Here is a 23,438-nt window from a genome sequence, read left to right on the forward strand (position 1 = left end):
GCCCCGGTACATAGTTGTATATCCCAGTTGTTCGTCCTTCTAGTTCTTCTATGTGGGACGCAGCCTCAGCATGGCTTGATGAGCGGTGCTAGGTCTGCTCTTAGGATCCCAACTGGTGAACTCTGGGCTGCCCAAGCGAGCACTGGAACTTGACTACTCTGCCACTGGGCCGGCCCCTCCCTTGAGTTTCTAATTTCAATCAATGGCCCGATAGTCCCCCAAATGTTGAAGTCAGGATGCAAGCACTGTCTTCATTTTACTCTATTGGGCTTGACCAGAGTTTCAGAGCCTTCGTCAGGATCGATAACTGTTCCAGAGTATTTTCTTTTTAAATCTACAAACTAGTCATGTAAAGAATGGAGAATAAATGCAGCGACTTGTGGTTCTCTCACATCTTTGTGCCTCCTCCTGCTCTCATATCTTCAGACCCAAGGACAAAAAGGAAGAGGAAAGAAGGGAGAGATTCACACTCTGCCCTCCGGCTCATCCTGGTGCCACCTCACCTCCCTGGCCTTGGTGAGGGAAGGATGCCTGGAGAAGGCAGGGCAGCGTCAAGCATCCAGACTCATCAAAAGGCAAGAAGGTGGCAAAAGGCAAAAAAACTCCTCTCAGGAAGGAGCTATGTGAGGACCAAACTATTAGAATATTAAATATATGTTATTGTGGGGTTTTTTTCCCCCCCCCCAAATTACGCAACTTAATTCTACCCACAAGGGGCATCAATATGAGTCTCTCCCTTCATGCCCTCAGCCATAGTTAGGACTCCAGTTGAAAGTGGTCAAGAACCCAACTCCAACTAGTGAAAGCAAATAAGGGAAATGCTTTGGTTCACCTGAACTGCCCAGGATAAAGCTGGAGTGGAAATGGCCCAGGGCCCAAGGGAACCTGGGGTCAAAATACCCTCAGGACGTTACACTCTGCCTGTCAGCTTCATTCTCTCAGGGCAGGAAGGCTGCCTCACACAGGCCACCAGCATCTCAACTCAACCTGGAGATTTGGGAAAAGCAGTCTCGCACCCTGCTCAGTTCACACAAACCCAGGGAAGAAGTCAGGATTTTTCCAGGGTCCGTGAAGCCAGCCTTTGTGCACATAAAAGACTGTTTGCAGCTACTTGGTTTCTAGAATAAATATTCAATATACTGAAGTTTTTTTTTCTCCTTAAGCTTTTAAGTTCAAACTACAAATCTTATTATTCCGTCTATAAATCTAATAAATTTTTAAGGGGCACTTTACAATTTCAGCAATTAAGTTCCTTTAAACAGTCTAAACCACATTTATAAATTTAATATATACGATTTTCTTATTAAGAGCTTCAAATGCTTGATTAACAAGCAAAACTTTCCCAAGTACCTGAGCAGTTCTTATAAATCTAGTAAATTAAACTTTTAAATATTGTGACCCTAAAGTTCTCTCAAATCTTTCCATACTGTTTACCAACTCAGCCAACCTCTCTTGGAACTTTCAACTTGAAAGCTTTAGTTTGAAATCAACTGCTTAATTAGATGTTTAAACTAGAATCATGTGGCTAATTACAAGGTTGACTATGCCAGAATCTCTTAAACATTAAAAACACTTTGCAAACATTACAATTTCATTAGCAAACATATAGAGATTGTCCTAAATTCAACATAAAAATGTTGAAAGTGTGGGTTTTGTTTACTCCATCCTCTCTGTAGTTAATTCTAAAACCTTCCAAGGCTGGAAAACACTTACCTGATGAGGGAGCAGTTTTATAATTCCCAGTACATTGGAGCTACCTTCTTACTGAACGGCCTTTCTCATTAACCAGAGATTTAAGTCCACATATGAGCTCAGGAGCTAGACTGTCGACTTGAGAGTTCTTGCTTTCCTGACGGGCAGGATAAGCCTTTTCAACCGGTCAGCCTTCAGGGCGTGCTGAGCCCACGTCCTACAAATGAGATCCACTTGGCTATAAACTGAGTCTCCCGAGGAGAGCTAAATGCTTATCTAATTTGCTTGTAATTTTCTTCACCTGTTTTCATCAGAGTTGCGTTGCTGTATTCCCTAATCTCCCACCTAGATTCCTTCATCACTTGATTGGATTCAGCTAATCTTATTTAGGCTTCAATTCTTGTCCTGCCCACCCATGGGCTATGGCTGCAAAGGCCATTTAATAACAGGAAGAGGGAGAGCTCTGGCTAGTTTGGTCACTTGTCCACCCACTGGGCCAGGTGAGCTAAGTATCTAGTTATGGACCTTTTGTTTGTGGGTCCACAGAGAGGGTAGGAGAAGAAGAAAGAAGTAAGGAAGTCAGTCCTTACAGAACCACAAGCAGCTACCTGAAAGGGTTCCCCTCCACCCATCCAACTCCCTGTCTCCCAGTTACCTGCCTCTCTGCAGCCAGTGTGACTCTTAGGTGTAAATCTGGCCTCTCACGCTCCTCTTTAAAATAATTCGACGGGCCTTCATCAGCTACTCTTGTAGATCATGACCAAGATCCACTAGCGATATGCAAGGCCTCTGTTGAAATGGCTACTGGCCTCTTTTCAGCCTATTCTCCTGACACGCTTCCTGCCATTTCTGACCTTTTGATCTTTCTGGCAGATACAATTTATTGTACCATCTGTAATTTGCTGATTTACAGTGCTCTAAATATGCTATGACCTTTTATGCCTTTCTTCTTTTTATATGCCAGTCCCTCCACCTACAAAAAAACATCTTTTCCTGCCTCATTTGCCCGCTAAACTCCTGTTCACACCAGGAATCCAGTCCAGGACTCCTTCCCTCAACACTTGTCTCTCTTTAAGATGGACCCTCTTTGGGAGGCCCATACCACCTTTACGCTCTATTGTAGCACTCATCACAGTGTTTGGCAATTATTTGTCAGCATACCCACTTCACTATCAGTTCTTTGAAGGCAGAGATATATCTTATTTCTCCTTGTATCCCTAGAACCTTCCACAATACCTGGCATATAGAGGATCTCAATAGACACCTCCATTGTGAGGCCCCTGAAACTAATATAACTGTGAAGTGTGGGAATAATTAATACCTATTATACTGCACAATGACAATTCATGACTGTGTGTGTGTGTGAAGGAGAGAAAGAGAGCTTAGGAACCACAGCTAAATCAATGAATGATCACAGAACTAGCAGAAATCTTAAAATTCTTAGAGGCATAGGCAAATATGGGGTATGAAATGTTTAATGTCTTTTAAATCCTTTCTAAATAATAATAATAGCAAACACTTAAAAGTGCTTACTATTTGCCAGGCATTATTCACTATGTATTAGTTAATATACTTCTTACCAAAGTCCCACAAGATAGATACCACAATTTTCCTCCTTTTAAAGAGTTGGAATCTAAGGTACAGAAAGGTTATATAATTTATTCAGGTCTCTAAATATATGTAGCTTATCTGTTTGAATACTCAGTGCTTTATTATGAGATGGAACCAGGTAACAAGAAGACAAGAAATGGAGAACATGACAGAATAGAAAGAATGGATGGAGAATTCAGGGAAAGAAGAAGTTTCTAAGGGACAAAACTTTGCATGAGAGTATTTATTGATATTATTTGCTGTCTGTGGTCTTATCTGAATGAACATATTCAGTGTGGTTAGAATAACCACCCAGTCGCTAATGGATGAGGTCCAGATCTTAACATTTGATCAGACCCACCCACAACAGCCAATGTAGCGTAGCTGTCCTCTAATGGGTTTGCTAAAAACATAATTAACAATCCCAACCACTCGCAGCTAAACAAGAGGATTTATACTATTTTTAACTGAATTAACTAGTTGAAACTGGAATACTGTAACATCAGCAAAGATCAGCTTCCAGCCTATGGTACTCTTGGCTCAGCATCAGGGTCTCCCCAAACACCCATCTTAATTGCGCCATTGCTGCACTGTCACTAATGGTTCTACATCTCTCCACCAGGGTCAAGCTAAGATGGAAATGTCAGAGAGTGAATGGATCCACGTTTCCTGATTCTAGGAACTCCTGTCTGTTTCTTTGTTTGAGTCAGTTTTGTAGTTTCTGCAGAACTGAAAGGCTGTCACTGCAAATGATCACTCTTTCAGTGGTCAGTCCAAGTTGTGACACAATTGTTAGCAAGTAAGACAGGAACAGTAAAGTTACTCTTGGCTGGACTTGTGGCAGCAGGATGGGTTTCTGCACTTGTGACATCAGTTGGCACCATGAACTGACATGTAAGGCAGGAAATTAAGATTATAGAAAATGAAGAGAGAGCTTGAAGAACAATGCCTTCCTGTTTTAATCATGTGCTGGCACATGTCCCTATCGTCTCTTTAGTGTGAGAAGCAAGGCTTTTTCCTTGGTTATAGATGCACAGTGGATATGCTTCCATGGGTTGTTAGGATAATGAATGCCAAGTTTGTGTGTGTGTGTGTGTGTATGTGTGTGTGTTGTGTTTGAAGGAGGCTGGGCAGATTTCTGTAATTAATAAATTCTTTAACTGGTAAATGTGTTATTATATTTATGATAAATCTCTTTTCCTTAATCTTGGACAGATTCCTTTATGCTTGTGAGTTGTGGGTCCATTTTGAGAGTACGTTGCTTGTAAAACTTACTGAGTGATCTTGGGCAAATATCTTATCCTCTTTAGTTAGCTATCTCATCTGTAAAATAAAGGGTTTGAAGCAAATCAAGTCTGTGCTGTCTTCTAGCTTTACAGTTCTGGAATTTGAGATAATCAATAAATACTTGTTGGTGTGTTATAAAAGCCTTTCATTTGCAAAGATTTGATATCCAGACACTAATTTGTTTAGAAATAATACTATCCAGAGAAAGAAAGAAAGATTGCATCATACTATTTATGGTTGGTGGTTTACTGATCTGTGTCACTGGCTAGGACCTAACACCAAATCAGTAGGTAGTAAAGGTTGCTGGTCAAGCATAAGGTAATAAGGTAACTCTTCTGTTAAAAGGAAATTAAAGGCATGGATGAGGGGTCTCACACGTTTTCTCCAATCTGTGCATGCTCATTCACCTGGAGAATGTAACATGTTTATTGGACAGTGCACAGTTGGATCCCTCCCCAAGGCTTCCCCTGGGACAGGCTAGTGTCCTTCTAGAACTCAATCCTCTCCTTTAGTTCTCTGATGAACCCAGATTCGAAATTCACCCTCTGTTCACTAGGGACCTTTAGCAAAACTATAACAGCTTACAAAATGTTTCCATAATGTGCTAGCCTCTTTCTTGGTCATCATGATGTGAATACTTTGTCTTATCAAGGCAGTGTTTCTGAGTCTCACTGAGTCTGATTCCAAGGACAGAAACTAAGAGCACAAGCATTTGTCTGGAGCATGAGCCACTGCCTTCATTAGTTTGGCTGCCCTCTCTGCTCTGGACTTCTGCTTTATACACTTCTCACAGCTCTGACACCTCTGTTCAATATGTCTTGTCATTCTTGGCTAATAAAGTTGGTCTTATGCCAAGTCAACCATTCTCTCAAATCCTGGGTGTCCCATCCCATCATGTCTTCCTTTTATCACTGAATAAAGTGCAGTACTGTTTGACCAATGTTGTGTGTGTGTGTTTCTTTGTTTTGTCCTGCAAATACTAACCTCTTCCCACATAAGACTGGGCCATTTTCTCAATGATGGTTTTGTTTCTTCTCATTTTCCTACAGCTAAAGAAGTTTCTAAAAAGAGATTTTTTGAGATGTGTGGCTCTTTATTCCCTTTGAAAGTATTCAATCACTAAGAGAAGCATTCTTATTCTCTATAAGTCCATCAATTTGCTGAAGAATCTCATCTTCCACTGGGACACTCTGCTTCTTGTTAGGAGTATGCAGTCTATATCACAGACCAGATGTTCAGCATCTCACTCTGATTCCCCCATTACCTTGTGAGCTGGGAAATCTATATTGTTTAGTCCCTTTTGCCCAATTACCCATTGGATTTTTTTTCCCTGCTTTTATCTCCCCAAATCCCCCCAGTACATAGTTGTATATTTTAGCTGTGGGTCCTTCTAGTTGTGGCATGTGGGACACCGTCTCAACATGGCCTAATGAGCTGTGCCATGTCTGAGCCCAGGATCAGAACCCTGGGCCGCCGAAGTGGGCTTGGCCACGGGGCCGGCCCCCCATTGGATTTTTTAAATTAAACTTTTGTACATATACATATATATGCATAAAATGTGCTATGTGATATCATGTATAATTTTTTGGGTTTTTTGGTTTTGGTTAATTTAGTGCAGGTTTTTTCATTCTTTTCCCTTTTTTCAGCTCTTCTCTCCTGTTCTATTCACCATTGTTCCCACCGATCATTCCCCTCCACCCAACTTTTGCCTCTTATTTTAACCACATAGTATAGGTCCTTCTATATTTCTCTACGTTTATGTAATTGTATACAAACATGGATAAATATATATAAATATTCAGAAATAGAGGTTGTATTAGCTAGCGTCTCAGCAGGAAACAGATGGCGACTTCCACTTAAGATCATTCCAGGAGAACCTAATAATGGGATTATTTATAAAAGTGCAAATAGGGTACTAAAACCAAGAAGGAATGGAGCTGTACCCAGAGCTGTTAGTGTCCCCAAGACTAAAGGAAGGAGGGGTGGAGGTGGTTGACAGAAACTGAAGGAAAGTCATATAAAAAGGGCTGCCTTAAGAGAAGCTGTGATATTCAGACTCTCAGCTGCCTCAGACCTTCCTCTCCTGCCAGGGCTTCTGATTGGCTGAGCCTGACAGGAAGGCACTGGCTTCAGAGAACCCACTGGTCTCGTCCATAAGGGTCAGCCTCTCAGGGTGCAGATCAGAGTGGAGATGGTGGAGCGTGGGTATTCAGGGGAAGATTGAAGACATCTGGCTTAGGATCGTCTTTGTTGTTATTTATTTTCTAAAAATAGGATTATATTCTTCATGCTTTGCTACATCCACTTTTCTCCACGATATTTGGCAGACATCCTTCCAAATTAACTGGCATAGCTTTCATTTATCCTTTTTAATGGCTGTATAAGAGTTCATAGTGTGGGAAGTTCCAAAACGTATTCAAGTTTTTTGCTGTTTTGAGCAATGTTGGAATATGTGTGTAAGTTTGTGTGGTTTCATGTATATATATATGCTGTGTATGTGTGTGTGTATATATATATATATGTATGTATGTACATATACTGGTGCTTTTAAGTATACTCTTTTTATTTTAATACTTTTTGCCAAATTGCTTCCACAGGCTCTAACTTCACATTAACAAAATATGTGAGGACCCTTTTCCCCTCATCCACTTCAGACATACGTGTTATACTCTTCTGAATTCTTTCCAGTCTGAAGGTCAAGTGATACCTCATTGTTACTCTAACTGGTGTGTTCCTAGTGAGTATTGAACTGGAATATATTTTTCAGTTTGTTGGCTATGTGGGGAAACTTCTGGACTTTCTAACCCTCTGGCTGTTTGCCGGTAGCCCTCTTTAGGATCATGAATGTCTTCCTGATATTTGTATCCCACTGACCATGAATGTCTATACCTCTGTTCACTTCCATAGTGGACATGTTTTCCCAGGGGTAATGCTCTTTATTTGGTGACGAAACCTGTGCTTTCTGCCTATTGGTATTGGCCTTCTCTCTGGTACCTATGAGCAAAGCTCAGTTTATTCTCTTTGGCATGATGACTGACTTTCTGGTTAGAGTCCAACCTAAAAATATTTTCCTTTCTGATCAGCATCATTATGGATGCCCCTGGAAACAGCAGTTGTAAGGTATTACTTACTTACAGCCACTTCTCTTGCTAGAGCTATGTAGGCTCTTGTATGACTTTAACAGAACTTAAGGCATCACTCCTTTGAAATGCATCCTGCGGAGACAAGGTAACTAATTTTCTGATGTGCCTACCTGCTGTGCCAACTACTGTGCTTCTGCCACCTCACTTATCTTACCCCAAACCTTGAGATCAAGGCACAACAAACAGTAAGTGCCATCATCAAACTCAACTGTGCACAGCAGAGGCAGCAGGAAAGAAGCTTCTAGCACCTGAGAGCAGAGCAGAGAATCCCTGAGCAGCAGCTCCCTCCATGCCGAGCACCATTTTGCTATGGGTACCTCTGCTCACTGGCTCTTGGCTCATTAAATCACTGAGGAACTAAGCCCATCAGTTAATTTATAGCAATCAACCTGAAGCAGAGCCAAAGCTTGTCCTTTTGGGGTAAAAGAAGGCAAGACAATGGGAAATGTTGTCTGGAGGATCACGGACTGGGCACCTCTCTGTGCCTCTGAGCATCTCTGAGTACAGAGAGGAACACAGTGGACAGGACCTTGGCTCCACGCAGCTCACACAACAGCCTCTATAGCAAAGCCAAGAACAAGGCAAAAAAGGAATAACAATCGGTTCTCGAGTGGGCCAGGTCTTGTGTAAGGACCTGGCACCTCACATCCATTATCTCACCGTATTTTATTTTCACCACAGCTCTATGGCAATGAGCACCATCCACACTTTGAAGATGAGGATTCAGAGATGCTAAGTGACTTGGGCTAGTCACACAGCAAGTGAGGGTCAGGATAAGGATTTACATTGAGGTCCATCTCATTTGTTTTTGTTTCCACTCAACAAGAATTGATTCAGTGCCTACTCTGGGCTTGGTAATGCAGTATGTGTCCAAAGTGTGTTCCTCCTATTATACTGGACCACCTCTTCCCTTTTCTCCCTTATTTTTGAATAAAAGCTAAATATCTTAAGGTGATTCTATCAACGTATTCAAATTTAAAGAAGAGAGAGAGAGACTAACTGTACATCTCATATTCCCAAACACTATTTTCCTGAGGAAAAAACCAACATATTTTCAGGTGGGTTTATACATACATTTGCCTCATTTGAACCGACTTATGTGGATAAAATTAGAGTTGCCAACTCCTTCACAAAAGGGTAGACACCATACCTTCTGTGTGTGTGTGTGTGTGTGTGTGTGTGTGTGTGTTGTGTGTGCACTTGAGAAACTTCTGGGAGCTTTTGAGAAACATTATTTGGTGATAATATAACAAACCTAATGAATAAGTGAAGAAACTTTTTCTGTTTGTGACCTTCGTAAAAGAGGTCAAAAGTAAGCATTTTCTTGTGTCATGTAGGAGCACACAGTGATTCTTTCTCTGGATTGTGCCATTTTTTTCAATTAGCTGCCCTCTCCTGGATCTCTGTCAGCGTAGGTTGCAAGAAGTGGTAAACTATTAACTTCCAGTTTCACGAAGCTTAAAGTACAATGCCAACCCTGCATGGTGCAAAATTTGCAAGTTGAATTCCATGAGAACAATCCCTTTGTCGGACTGAGTCCTGCTGGGGAGATTGGGAGGAATGGGGCCAGAAGTCTCCCTCAGCCCCCTGGATCCTTTATAACCTTCTTCTGCTTTGTGAGCCATCACCCACCCCCTGAAGGAGCCCGCCTCCATGTTCTTCTCTTATCTTTCCCCAACATGGCTGAGTAACCACGGCGACAGGGAGGACCTGTGGGAGGAACAATGCCAGCCTGGTGTTTTGTTCTGTCACTATGTTCCGCTCGGTGGCAAAAAGCTTTACAATCAAACAATATGGTCAAAGACGTCAAGTCAATGCAAGCTGAAGGCAGCTCAGGGAGGAGAAGGCAATGCTTGTGACTCAAGAAGATGCTGTGAATCAGCCCAGGAATTACCCAGCTGAGAAAACGATCTGATTTTAAAGTCAGTGATAAATTCTTTCCACCTAATCTTTATTTAAGCAACAACGTTAATTAGCTGTGACTATCTCCTGTAATTATCTTAAAACAGGATGAGTATTAAATGCTGATAAAGGCCATCTCAAAAGACAATACTGTAGTGAGTTTTGTTTGTTTCAAGTATACTATTTAAACTAAACAGACGTGGATATGGTGAAATTAGAAATATGTTAACCATCAACACTGTTTTCCATGGTCCAGATTGAAACTGGGAGTTAAAATGATGTTATAGGAACTTCCTACATGCTCTAGATGCCTGGCAGTTGCTTCTCCTGTTTCCAGATGCAATTTTTAAAATGTGGAAGGCATCTTATTAACTGTATCCTGCAATCAATTAATCAGTAAAATATTTATTGGGGCACTATAATCTTCAAGTTGTGGACAATACACAAAAAATACGAGATACGGTCATGTCTCCCCTTGAAGAGATTATAATCTACTTGAGGAGTGTGGGATGTGTGCGCAAATCTTAATCAGAGGTACTTAAAAAACTATGTAACTGACTCTAACTTTGGCTTTATCTGAGCAAAAACTTTTACCCTTGACTCCTACCAAGACTTGAGAACACGCTCATCAATTGCAGATTACTACAGAGCCTATAAGTCTCCATACCTCTAGGAACATTCAGCTTTTAAAAACAACTTGGTTTTTCATTTGGAAATCATAGCAGGATTAAGCTGCAAAGAGACCTCAATAGGTTGTAGTAATGGGCTAAACCTTAATTAACAAGGTTAACTTTAACCAATTAAACCGGAGGGTCTGCATTGGAGGACTGATGAGATTCCGGGCTCTGTGAGACCAGAGGTGGATGGTGTCTACTTCTCCTAGGGTCAGTATCTCCAGTGCCCAGCACAGTGTTTCTGACATGGTTGACGCTAAGAAATATTGTTGCATGAACGAACCTGCTCAAGTTACACAGCTAGTGAGTGAGAAGAGCTAGGTTTCACAGTGATTGATTCTGGAGGCACAGCAAAGGGAACATTTAACATGCTGGAAATGCCCCAGAAAAGACACACAAAAGAGGAAGGAGGGAGCCTTGTTTAAAGGAAGGGCTTTCATTTCACTTCATGGTATTTTTCCATTAATGGGTTGACCTATTCTGGATTGAAACCCGTGACTGGTTAATAAAATTAATTGTTGGTTCAGGATTGGCATTTTTTAAAATGGAAGGGAAGGGGAGGGTATATGAGTGCGTTAAGGTTGAAAGGGTAAGTCTTCTTTCCATAAACTTTTATTTCCATCATAGGAGTATACCTTATGCATTAATACACGTATTACATATACATATATATTTGTAATGTATTACAATGTTAATGATAACCAAAAGATTTTGAACAACATTTCTCTAGAAGGAAACTTGGTGGTTGGTTAAGAAAGAAGGAACAGTTTAGACGAAGGCAAGAGGGAGTGGCCAAAAAATGTGGAGAACTGCAAGTAATTTGGTCTGGTTATAGGGTAGGGTCCTGAGGGGGAGCAGTGGGAGATGAGGCTATAGGAGCAGGCAGAATACAATGACCAAGGGTGTTTTGCTCAGCTGAGGGATATGAACTTTATGCTAAAGGAATATTAAACAGAAGGGGAAAGAGAAGGCTAATAAAGAGTGACCAGGAGAGTGCGAAGACAAGGAAGAAACATCACAGAAGGTAATTATGCTACAGAGGGTTGACTTTCAAACAGAGGAGAAGCTGGTCAATAGTGTCAAATGCCCCATCGTGGTCAAACACAATAACAATAAATATGGAGGTCATATTTAACAGTTAAGAGGTCAGTGATCTTTGTTCCTACCTTTGTTCTTTGTTTCTTTTGGGGGCACCAAGATCCTACAATAAGAAATACATTTTACAGGGCAACCCAGCATGCATATAATACATAAATCAAACAAATTTTTCACAAAACAATATTTATTGTTACCATGTGCAACACACTCTCTCATTTTTTTCTACTCTATTCTCTTTATTTGTAAAATTCTAGTTGAGATCCGCTAAATTGATTTCACCCCGAAGTAATGGCTGGTGACCAATAATCTGAAAATGAATGCATTCAAACACAATGCAACTATACTGGAATGAAGAATATGGCAGTCAGAGTAGGTTCTCCTGCAACCAAAGCCAGTACTCTTTTCTGTCATGTGTGTCTGTTTTTGTATATCCTATGAGACAGATTTGACTTTGCAAAGCCAAGACGATAACACTTGTGTGTGTATGTAAATAAGTTAAAAAGAATTCTATTCAGTCTAGTCTCTATTTCAGACTTCCAGACCTTTTTTAGAAATGTGTTTTAAAAACCACTCTTACTGGTAGTTGCAAAATTTCTTCGTGAAACTACCTGTCTTTAAAAGCATAGAAGCAATACCCAGTCACAAATATTTTGTGGGATTGTGGAGGTGTGGGGTGGGGGGTAAGGAAAGAGAGCAGAGTGTCTAGATCAGAAAACTTCGGATTATGAAAAACAAAAACAACCCCTATGTTCCAGAGAAGATCATGAGTGATTTTCCTCTGTCTTGGAAAGGAATAGAGTTCAGAGAATGCACCCAAATTGGCTCACTAGGGTAAGAATCAGAACTTATTTAATAAAAATGTCATGATACATATGCAAGTTTTCTATTTTAAGGGTTGAAAAATGTTTAAAATAAGAACTACATTTTAAAATAATTACTTACCTCCCTATTAACAATTTTGCAAAGACAAGGAGATCTTTTTTAAAGCTATTGCACACCCAGGTCATATTTAAAACCTCCTAGATGCTCCATGTGGGGAAAAATATTTTAAGCAAATATCTATATTTCATTAAATTTGTTTGAGATAAAATTTTGGTAAAGAGTACTGCTTCAACGTATTTTCTTAGTTTTAATCCTTACCAAATATAATTATCATCATTTGACTGTAGAGCTTGATAAGTGTAAACTTTATACTCATACCTTTTATTAGTTTCATTAAAATTTCATTGATTATGAAATGTTTGCTTTGTCATACAGCATCCTGAAAGTTCCAGACTTCTTAGAAAAGCAAGTTTTCAGTTTTCCCTGCAGGAGAGTTGTTCTCTAATGTTCTTCAGAATTGAATGATATCATGAAATCACTTCTTGAAATAAATGAAATGAAATGTAAAACGTTAAACACTTAAGCCCTGCATAAACTTCATGGACAGGATGGAGCAGGCCTGGGCTCAGTAAATAATAAAACGCTCCTAACGACTTCTACAAAACAGAAGGATTAACCGACACTTACCATTGCTTCTGAGAAACATGCCAACCAAACATGCCTAGTCAGGAGGCTTTCTCCAGCGGAGCCAAGCACTTCTGTCTCCATGAGTTAGTCCTGTGCTTACTCACTGACAGTAGGTTTGTGCTTGAACCTATTGGAGCCAGTTGCACTTGGCATTACTGATACAGGGGAATTCCTTTTCCTTTTCCCTACTGCTGGATTCCATGATGAGGGATTTTCCCCCGGCGCTTTCCAAACCTCTCTTCTCCGCTCTCATTCTGCCCCCGGGGTGGAGAAGTAATTTACAAATGGTAAAGATGGGAAGAAAAACTGAGCTGGTTGGCTTAGCCTTGCTGTTCTCTCTTGGATAAACGTGCCTACCTCTGCTCACCCAAGACCTCAGTCCCTGTGAGGGAAGGCCAGCCCACGTCCAGTGCTTCTTGGGACTAGATGGTTAAGTCCTGGCCTATTTCCTAGTTGTACTATCAACTTGGCTAATAAATCTAAAGTTGAGTCCTTCAACCTGGCTTCTATCATTATGAAAGTGATATTCTGACCTCAATGTTTACTGTTGGTTTTACTTTCAACTTGTTCAGAACCTGGGTAGGAAAGAGGGGGAACTAATTATTGAGTCCCCTTTTGTAGACCTGTAACTTTAATTATGTGATTTAATTCAATATTACTTAAATCGATGAAATATAATTAGAGTTGTTTTAACTAAGTTCAATACTTTGGAAAGACTTGACAAAGGCAAATCATTTAATAAATGCTATTGATTTAAGTATAAGTGTGAAAAGTGCATTTAAAAATTATAAAAATCCAGAATTCTTCATTCATATTACTTCTCTAGTGTCTTGTAATTCTCTCTTTAATTTAAACAGAGACTAGAACTCATGTGTGATGCTTTTAAAGGCGTGCTTTTTACAAGACAAACACAGAATTCCAACCAGTTTATACAAACCAAAAGAAAAAGGCCTTGACCCTTCACAAAAAAATAACAAAATTTGCATATGTATATGTTTTAAGTCAAATAAGATATTTAAAGTCTTTATGTATCTTTTTTTCTTTACAATTTCCTACTTAAATCAATTTTCTAAAAAAATTCTCTCTTGCCCCAGAAAACTTCTACCGAGGTTCTTATTTAAAACTTCTAGAATGTGGGGGAGCCAGGAAACCCTTCGAGAATCCGGTGAAAGCTGAGAATCTTTTCCTTCCTTAGAGGGCACGTACGCACAAAGCTGCGGCTCACAGACCCCATGACCCTCATCTTTGCTTGAGTTCCGTGAAAAACCTTCCATCTCCAGGTGTTACTTGATGGCTAGACTAATATTTGCCACCATCGCAGGATAGCCATCAGATAAAAGCGATCTGAGGCAGCGGAAGTAGGAATCTGTCACTCACTTGATTCAGATCTCATCTGGCTGCATATCTAGAGGACTGCTTGAAGGTCAGGCACCATATTTTCAGAGGCGGATTCAAAAACTAGAACTTATTTAGAGGAAATGGCTAGGATAATGCAGGATGTGGAAACTTCGCCACAGCCACAGGACCAAAACTGGGGAGTTTTAATCTGAGGAAATTGACTTCGGGATGAAGAAGAACTGTCCTTGTTGAGGAGGGACTGGCAATGAACGTGTGGGCTGTTCTGTGTGTTGCAGTAGGTAGAATGTGGAACAACAGGAAGAAGCTACTCCCCGGCAGGTTTGGGCTTTGTCCGAGAACCCTTTCAGCTGGAGAAATGATTGATTAATTAACTAATTAACAAGCATTTATAAAGAGCCTACTATCATCTCAAGATTTTAGGCTCCCTCTCTCTTTGACGAGGTCTGAATGTATTTTAAATCAATCTCAGGTCCGGAAAAGCTGAAGGCACTGTGTTATAAAGATTGCTTTTTCACTTGCATGTTATTCTCCATTTTTAAAAAGGTTATGTAAGTGTTGCAGTCAGGGACTTCTATAATATTGCATTGATTTTCTTGGTATTGTGCTCTCGATTTGTCTATTCAAAAGAATTTCTTGATTTTGCCTCTTTTTCTGGGCAATCCTTAATGTAATGATAAAACAGTCTACAGTTTCCTTTAAAAGCCCATCCATCTTTTGACCTACATACTAATCTCTCTTTTCCTCCCACTCTATTCCAATTTTTGTGGAAATATTCCTGTAGGGAAAAGGGGGATTTATTCTTATTCGTGGTATTTTAATTTTCTAGGAGAAATTGGATAATGCCAACAGTGCTTCTCTCACTTCCTGCGGTTTCTTTTCTCTATCTCTCTTTCACTGTCTTTCCCTCTTTCCCTGTAACTTGTGCCCAAATTCTTCCTGAATAGCTGCAAAATCAAGACTGGCTACATAATTTGCTGACTCTGTGTAAAATGAAAAGGTGGGGCCTCTTGATGAAAAATTATTAAGAATTTCAAGATGGCAGCAAGAGAGCATTAAACCAAGTGTGGGGCACTTCTGTGTGCACAGGTTGCACACCCATGAGCCAGTCCCATATGTAGCTGTCATTTGTTGGGTACCTTCTAGTTTCCAGGCACTGAGAAAACTATTTAACATGGATTATCTCATTTAATCCTCCCTGCAATATTATCATCCTAATTTTGTGAATAAGAACATGGAGACCCATTGGGAGGAGATAATTTTCTAAGGCCACATGCATAGTAAGTGGAGTTGTGGGATTAGAACTCATGCCTTATGCCAGAGCCCCTTTCTCTAGGGAATTAGGGAAAAGATGTAGAGAAAATGTAAGCAGCTGAGACTATCACTCATCTTAAAGACCTCCCCATATAAAGCAAGTAGCTGCTCTATATGCATTAAATTAGAGCATGTGGACTTCTAGGGAGTCAAAGAAAAATAAGACGAGCCCCTGCCTTTTAGGCATATGCAACAAAGCAGAGGAGGATCCCGCAGGAGGATGGTGTCTCACTCAAAAGATGAACTTGGTTTGGTAAGAATTCTGCTATTGAGTGAAAGTCAAAAGTCCTTCCCATCAACACATCCCGTAACCCAGGCCTCCTCTCCCCGGCTCAGTAATGGTATACTGTCTTTCCCACCCGCCTCCCTCTTCCTGAGAAGATTTGGCTAGCTGTAAGAGTCATGGCTGCCAGGTCCCTAAGCCCCTTTTCCCTCCAAGAGAGGAAAAGCAACTCTTTGGATTGGTGGGTAGTAAGGATCTGGCAAACACGGGTCCACATTTGGGGGCTGGGTGAAGTTAATTTATCCAAAAGCTATAAGCAGTGGAGATGCACTCTCTTTGTCCCATCTGCCCTGGACCAGTCGGAAGCAGTGATCTTAGATATTTATTGCTCTTCTTCAGGCTAAAACTCTTCTTTGAGTAATCCTCTTCTTGAGGCCTACGGTTGAAGAATAGGAGTGTTAGCAAGCCTTGTGATTGCACATACGGAATAGTATTTTCCAGTCAATGTTATCGGTAGCAAAGCAAATATCTGTTTTTGTTCTTCATCTCTTGATCTTTATAACTTACTTATGAATTGCTTTTGGAGTTGAGAGGAAGAAAGGATATTACTTTTTGCTTTCCCAAGTCACAACAATGATTCTCCACCCCCGTATATACATACATTCCCCTTTTCTGAACCCTTAAAACATCACTTTGCTCAGATCTATCACTCAGTACTGGTGGGTACAAAATTCCTTCCACTGAAATTTTTCTGTTCTGTTAAGTAGAGCACTAAACTAAAGAGACAATTTCTGAAGTCAGCTCTTTCATTAATTGGTTTTCTGGCTTTGCACAAGACATTGTGGGCTTCAGTTTTTTCATTTGTGAAAAGAAGAGTGGGATCTGGTAATCTCGAGAGTCCCACCCACCTCTGACATGCTCTGAATCATTCCTTTAAGGTCAGGGTCCCAGCGTCTTTCAAGATGCCAGCCCAAGGGATCCCCTAGCAAGTTAATCTGAATAGCTGCAATTACGTGACAGGGATGGAGAAGGCTTCAGGTAGCAGGTACACTTAGCTAAGATAGTTGAGACACAGTGTCCCAGCCTATGTTCTCTAAACAGGGGTGACTTGAAGGGTGCAGACTTGGGGCAGCAGACAAGGATGTTGCTGCAATAGTTTAAGAAGGAGTATTTTGAGAAGACTGGATTTCATTGAGCTTCCAACATCATGCAACATAGGTGACCGCTTACGTTTTCAGGTCCAGGTGTGCTATCTTTTCTGAAAAGATTAACAATCACTTTAATCATCCGCTTTCTAAATATTCATCTTTTGGGCATTTCCAGGTGGCAGGAATGCTTCTAGGCATTGGATTAAATCAGTGAATGAGACAGAGTACAGTCTCTTCCCAGGAGGAACTTACATTCTAGAGAGTAGAATAGAATTCAAGGAGGAGAAAGCAGGACCGAGCCTCTGAAACACAGACAGACTTGGCTAAGGTTTAGTGAATAAGGAAAATGTAATGGTTAATTTTATGTGTCAACTTCACTGGGCCACAGGGTGACCAGATTTGGTCAAACATTATTCTGAGTGTTTCTGTGAAGGCGCCTAGGGATGAGATTGAGTTTGAAATTGGTGAACTTTGAGTAAAGCACATTGCCCTCCGTAATGTGGGTGGACCTCATCCAAGCCACTGAAGACCTGAATAGAACAAAAGGCTGGTCTCCCCTAAGTGAGAGACAATTCTCCAGAAGACTACCTTTATCTGCAGCATCTGGTCTTGTTGGTTCTACAGCACACAGCCTTCAGACTCAAAATGGGACATCAGTTCTTCTGGGTCTCCAGTGTGCCAACCCACCCTGCGTAATTTAGACTTGTCAGCCTCCATGAACAGTGTGAGCCAATTCTGGATAATAAATCTCTTTCTGTATGTATACACATTCTATCGGTTCTGTTTCTCTGGAGCGTCCTGACTAACACAGAGATGGACAATGAAAATAAGATGGAGAGGTAGGCAGGGTCTATGCCGGGTTAGGCGTTTTTGACATGGTTGAGAATTGTATTTTAAATGTAATAGGTAGGCATTCAAGGCTTTTTAGCAGGAGGATGTTAGCACCTGGTTTACCCCTGGCTCACTCAGGCTGTTGTATGGAGGATGGATTGAGGAAGGCAAGCATGAAAGCAGGGAGACCAGAGAGGTGGCTACTGCAAACATCCAGGCAAGAGATGATGGCATGTTTAATAGTTGAAGAACATTCATTGAAATTTGTCAGAAGTGGTCAGATTCTGGAAACATTCAGGAGTGAGTGCTGGCAGGACTTACTCTTGGATTTCATATTTATTTTCAAATTTGAAAAACAAAGATTATTTTCTTCTGTCATAAGAACACAGAAACAGAGCAGATAAGTAGGTCGTGACTCTGGCCCAGAAGAAACTGTAGTCATGTGTAGATTGACGAAAACAAAAATAAAGTTTGTGCTCATTAATATCAAAGTGGATCTCAGAGTAATCAAAAAGCCCATGATTAGTCCAAGTGCCTTTGAAGACAACCATGCCTCAGTTTCCTCATCTGCAGAATGATGATGATAATAGGACCCACCACATAAGGTGTCATAGGGATTAATACTCATATAGGACTTAGAAAAGTGTCAAACAGAAGGTGAGCATCATCTAAGTTTTTGTTATTATAATTGCTATTATTATCATTATCCTCATTATTATAATTGGTAAAAATCCAAGGAAAACCTAACTGAGACAGAATCAAAACCCAAATACTGTCCTAGAGGGAGCGAGAGTCACGCTCTGGATTAATTCTGAGCACAGATTAAACAGACAGAGGCTTATGGGAATGGTGCAGACCTGCTTGTACTGAGAGCTATTGTCCCAGAAAATAAACAGCTCAGCACTCAGAGCCTCCCACACACACACAAAACAAGCAGGGAAGTTCTCAAGTGCTCTGGAGAACATTTAGTCCTTAGACACCCGTTCTGATTTAAAAAATAAATTCACTAGAGTAATGATAATAAAATCGATCAGGTACCTACAACATGCAAATCAAGCGCTAGCATCTTTACATACATTACCCATTTAACATAGTTTAATTCAAGTAATGACCTAACAAGATGTATTTTTACCTGTGTTACAGGTGGGGAAAGTAGGCTCGGAGAGGTTAACTAACGTGCTCAAGATCTCGTGCTAGTAAGTGAAAGATTCACACTTTTGTTTATTTCAAAACCCGTGTTTTATGTGTTGAGTTGGAAAAGAATGAGAATTACATACAGAGAGAGCAAGGAACCTCATTCCTTGGTTAACAGGAAGGGAAAAGCCTTCTCTGTTTGTATTGCTTCGAACGCGTAGGGATTAAGAATGTGAAATACAGCCCCTGATGCCGTGCCTCACTGATGGGAGCAGCTGCTGTTACCCTTGGGCAGGAGCCCTCTGATGATTATTCTCCCACACAGCTTCCCTCACTGCCCTTCCTCACACCCCTTCACAAATAACAACCACAATGAAAGATAAGCCATCCAATCACACTTCCAGCTCTTACACACAGTCAGATGCACTCTCTCGGCCCGTTTGGTGGAGTGAAGGGGTCGTGTTGGAGGAGCGTGGAAAGACTTCATCAGTTTTCTATAAATCGCCTGACTCGGAGCTTGGCCTCTCCTCCCTGGATACGTCCCTCCACGAAGAGTTTTTCCCTGACATAACAAAGATGGAGCAGAACCACGGCCCCAAAGAAGCTAAAGAGACTTTCCCGTTGTGTCTAAGGAATGTTCGGTTGAATCTGGAGCTAGAGAGCGAGATCAATATCTTTCACTCCTTTCTGAATGGCTGGAAAGAAGAACTGGAAGATGGTGATTTTAAGACACAAAACTGTTGATTATTTACTTGATGTCTTTGGGCACACAGCTAGAGGCACACCAGTAGGACATGGTTAGCACGCATCTTCATGAGTGGGTCCTTTGTGCACTCCTTTTGGGGTTCTGGGGAGCATCAATTCAGTCTTCACTTGCGCAGATATGGTATTTGAGAAATATCCAGGCTTTCACATTCCCCCTGCTATCTCTCAGCTATCAACTGAACCAGAAACAAACTACGTTAGGGTTACCTCAACCCTGTTCATCATCCCCCTTTGGGCCCTGTTATTCGAGGTGTGATCTGCAGACCAGTATCATGGGCACTGCCTAAGAGCTTGGGAGAAATGTAGAATCTTGGGCTCCACCCCAAACCAACTGAAGCAGAATCTTATTTTGATAAGGACCCAAAATGATTCATACGTACACACATTAAGGTTTGAGAACCATTGTCTTAGAGTATTAAGGATTAAACTGGGGCCTTTAAGGGTGGGCATAACTCCCAGCAACAAGGCGCAGAAAGATGCAAAAATTCTTTGTCAACCATAGTCTGTAAGGGGTGGAGAGAAACACCTACACCTATCCCTATCACACCCCAAGAATGTAGTGAACTAGAATTATTGGTCCATCAGTTATGAGTAATTTGGCCTGTTAACCATCAATGAAAACGATATGAAGATGAACAGAATAACAATCCTATACATACTGGTCCTCTAAAGGTGATTTGAACCATTGGTACCAGGAAGGCAATTTACCCAATAGAACTGATAATCGTCACCTTTTCCCTTCCCCTAGAAAACCAACTGGATGGTTTTACATGGTGGCATCAACCCCTTTGACCTTCCGTTCTTACATGGTTTCTGAAACATTTATCCTTCCTACATAACAAAATGAGTCCCACAAAATAGGAAACAGGGCAGATTTCCATAGTTTTCCCAGATGGATGTATGCTTTATGGTGGGGTGGGTAGAGAGAAGAAGGAGAAGGGGTTTCTGGGCCTGGATGGTGGAGGGAAGGGTGAAGGGTAGGGCATTATCTCTCTCTGCCGACCTAGGCAGGATGATACTGACACATGCAAACATTTTGTGGTTTATAAAACACTTGTATGTACTTTATCTCATCTTACTCTGACAGAAACCTTATGACAGGGATTTTTATTGATTGCACCGTTTTGCAGATGAAGAAATAAGACTGGGAGAGGTGAATCGACTTGGCTAAATTGACAAAATTAGTGAGCAGTGAAGGGAATCCTCATAACCAGGTAGGTAAGCAAAGTGAGAGTATTTTCTACTGTACAGAAAAAAAGAGGAAGGGAGGGAGGATGGGAAAGAGGACAGGAGAGAGAATAAAGGAAGGGAAGGATGGAGGGAGGAGGAAAAAAGGAAGGGTAGACGGAAAACTGCTCATTTTTTATTGCAATTTTCCAACATTTTAACTACACATTTTATCCCTTTGCCTTGTGAATTGATCTTTCGCAACTTGGTCCTACTGCTTGTCGTTGTTGACTTGACATAAAAAAGGTCCCTAGTAACTCTGACTACTAATTACATAAAAAAGGGAAATGAAATCTCAAATGCTTTGATTAAGTGTGTAAATTAACTGAACTTAGGACACACACAGAATCATAGTGTGTTTTCCAGAATCTCTTTTCTGCTACAGCTTGTAATTTTAGTTGGTGTAAGGCTGTTCATCCCCAAACTTTGACTGCATTTTCTCTTAAATGATTTTGAAGTTAATGTCCTCACAGTGATAATTTATCACTGTGAAAAGGGAGAAACACGACTTAAGTATGCAAGTATTTAGACCCACGTTTGTTGTTGGCTTATGTCATGTTGTTACTGTCCTTCCAGCTTCCACTGAAAAGGACAGCTGAAATCCTAAAACTATGGAGTATCAACACTGGAGAAAACCCAAGAGGTAACCTGTTTCAACCATGACATTTCACGATGATGACATGGTGGCCCAAAAGACGGAGCCACTGGTTTGTCCAAGGTTCACAACCACTAAGTTAGTACTTGAGCCCAGATGTTTAGATTACATGATAAGAAAAATAATATGTCAAGCAAGCTAAAGATTTCTCTTTGTTTTTGGAACATTAGCATAATCACTCTGGCCCCTCATTATCAAACCAATCAGATTTTTTTTTGTTTTACCTACATGGTCCAAACAAATCATTTTCACATCACTATGCTTTGTTTCTCCCCTCAAGGATAAGAACAATGGAGCCACATTGGCTCTGCATCTTTAATTCTCAAAGATTTTAATTCCATGAAGGATAAAGAAGGACTTTTGCCTGAGACATTTTCATATTCTGTTCTACCAGCTTCTGAATAGTCTGATGATCATTTTGTGTCCTCAGCACCTGGCACAAAGACTTGACATTGAGTTAACTGCTGGGAGTAAATAATTTATTTAATTTTTACAATCTTACCAGTGGTAGAATGCCCATTTTACAGAGGAGAAAACTGAGATTCCTCAAAGTTATGTCACTTGCCCAAAGCAACACAAGTTAGACTATGTTGATGGGAAGCGGGGAGGGAAGAGGACAAAAGGGGTGATTAGGCACATGTGTGTGGTGACAGATTGTCATTAGTCTGTGGGTGGTGAACATGATGTAATCTCACAGAAATCTAAATAAATAATGATGTACACCTGAAATTTATCTAATGTTATAAACCAATGTTACTACAATAAAGCAAAAAGAAAAAAGCATATGTCGAAGCCCTTACTGAACCCCAATCCTGTCTCATTTGAGACCCAGTGGCTTTCCTCTGCTGTAGATAAATACAAAAATTGCCTCTTGATGAAGTGAATGAATAAAGAATCAAAGGAATGAAAGACTATGCATCTATACCCCAAGATCTGGACGTTGCCCCAATCATTCTAGCAAAGCAGTCAGGGAAAAAAACCTATACCGGTTTGATATCTCAATTGTTTGCTAGAATCACCTGGAAGGAGACAAAATTGCCAGAGGGGATCACCAGGAGAGACATTGAAAGAGACTGACAAGAGGAGTATTGCTTTCCTAGCTCCTGCTGCGTCAAAGCGCGCTTCCGAGAGAATACGGGGCCTCCATCTCTCGCTCCGTGCCACCGGGGCAAGTGGCCGGCTGCCAAGCTGCTATAAATCTGTTTTTTAATTGAACCTTCTCTCTGGCCTCGCCATTGGGATTGCTGCACAAACAAGGAAAGCAAGAGGAGCCCCTCTGTGATTATCATCACCGGAAGAAATTTAGAGGATGAAATAGAAAAGACAATAGCAGCAGTGGGGGGACTGGAAGGTTTATTTCAGGATTGCGTGAGAGTCTTCATAAATAATCGAGAGGAAGAAACAGGTTAAACTGAAAATAAATGTAGCATACAAAATTATCTGTGTTCCTGTACAAGGGAAGTGTTTAAATACAGCCAGAATCCTTGGAACAAAACCAGAGGACTCCTGTTGTCTGCGTAGCTAGTCACAGTAAATGGCTCCTGTGACTCCAGTGTGCCAATTAAACAGTTTGTCTCTGCCTCGACCTTAATTTGGCAGACAGCTCTGTTGTAAATCTGCGGACTGGGATGGAGGGAAGTTGATTCTTAGCTGCACCCCCCAGAGCTTACTCTTTGCGTAACGCAGAATGTAAATATGTCATTGTGTTGTCTGAAAGTCGGATGAAAGATGCCAATTGGAACAAAATATGCAAGTCTCAGATTAATTACTACTTGAAATATTCTAATTTACTGCCCATGTTTTGTGTATCAGAAGAAGCACAAGGACCTGTGGACCTTGCAAATGCAGAGCGACTTCAGGACTTCAGAGGGAGAAGTCTAGAAATTCAAA

At 40.8% G+C, this 23,438-nt stretch overlaps 1 long non-coding RNA gene across 1 annotated transcript; it reads left to right on the forward strand.

Annotated features, from left to right (window-relative positions):
- The first annotated feature begins 9,495 nt into the window (after positions 1–9,495).
- Positions 9,496–22,277, forward strand: LOC139083674 (uncharacterized). The gene is made up of 4 exons (XR_011540584.1): positions 9,496–9,634; positions 18,911–18,963; positions 20,754–20,880; positions 21,470–22,277. It is a non-coding gene; the product is annotated as an uncharacterized lncRNA (long non-coding RNA).
- The last annotated feature ends 1,161 nt before the right edge of the window (positions 22,278–23,438 follow it).

Source organism: Equus przewalskii, chromosome 5 (genome assembly GCF_037783145.1).
Source record: "Equus przewalskii isolate Varuska chromosome 5, EquPr2, whole genome shotgun sequence".
NCBI classification, from domain to species: domain Eukaryota; kingdom Metazoa; phylum Chordata; class Mammalia; order Perissodactyla; family Equidae; genus Equus; species Equus przewalskii.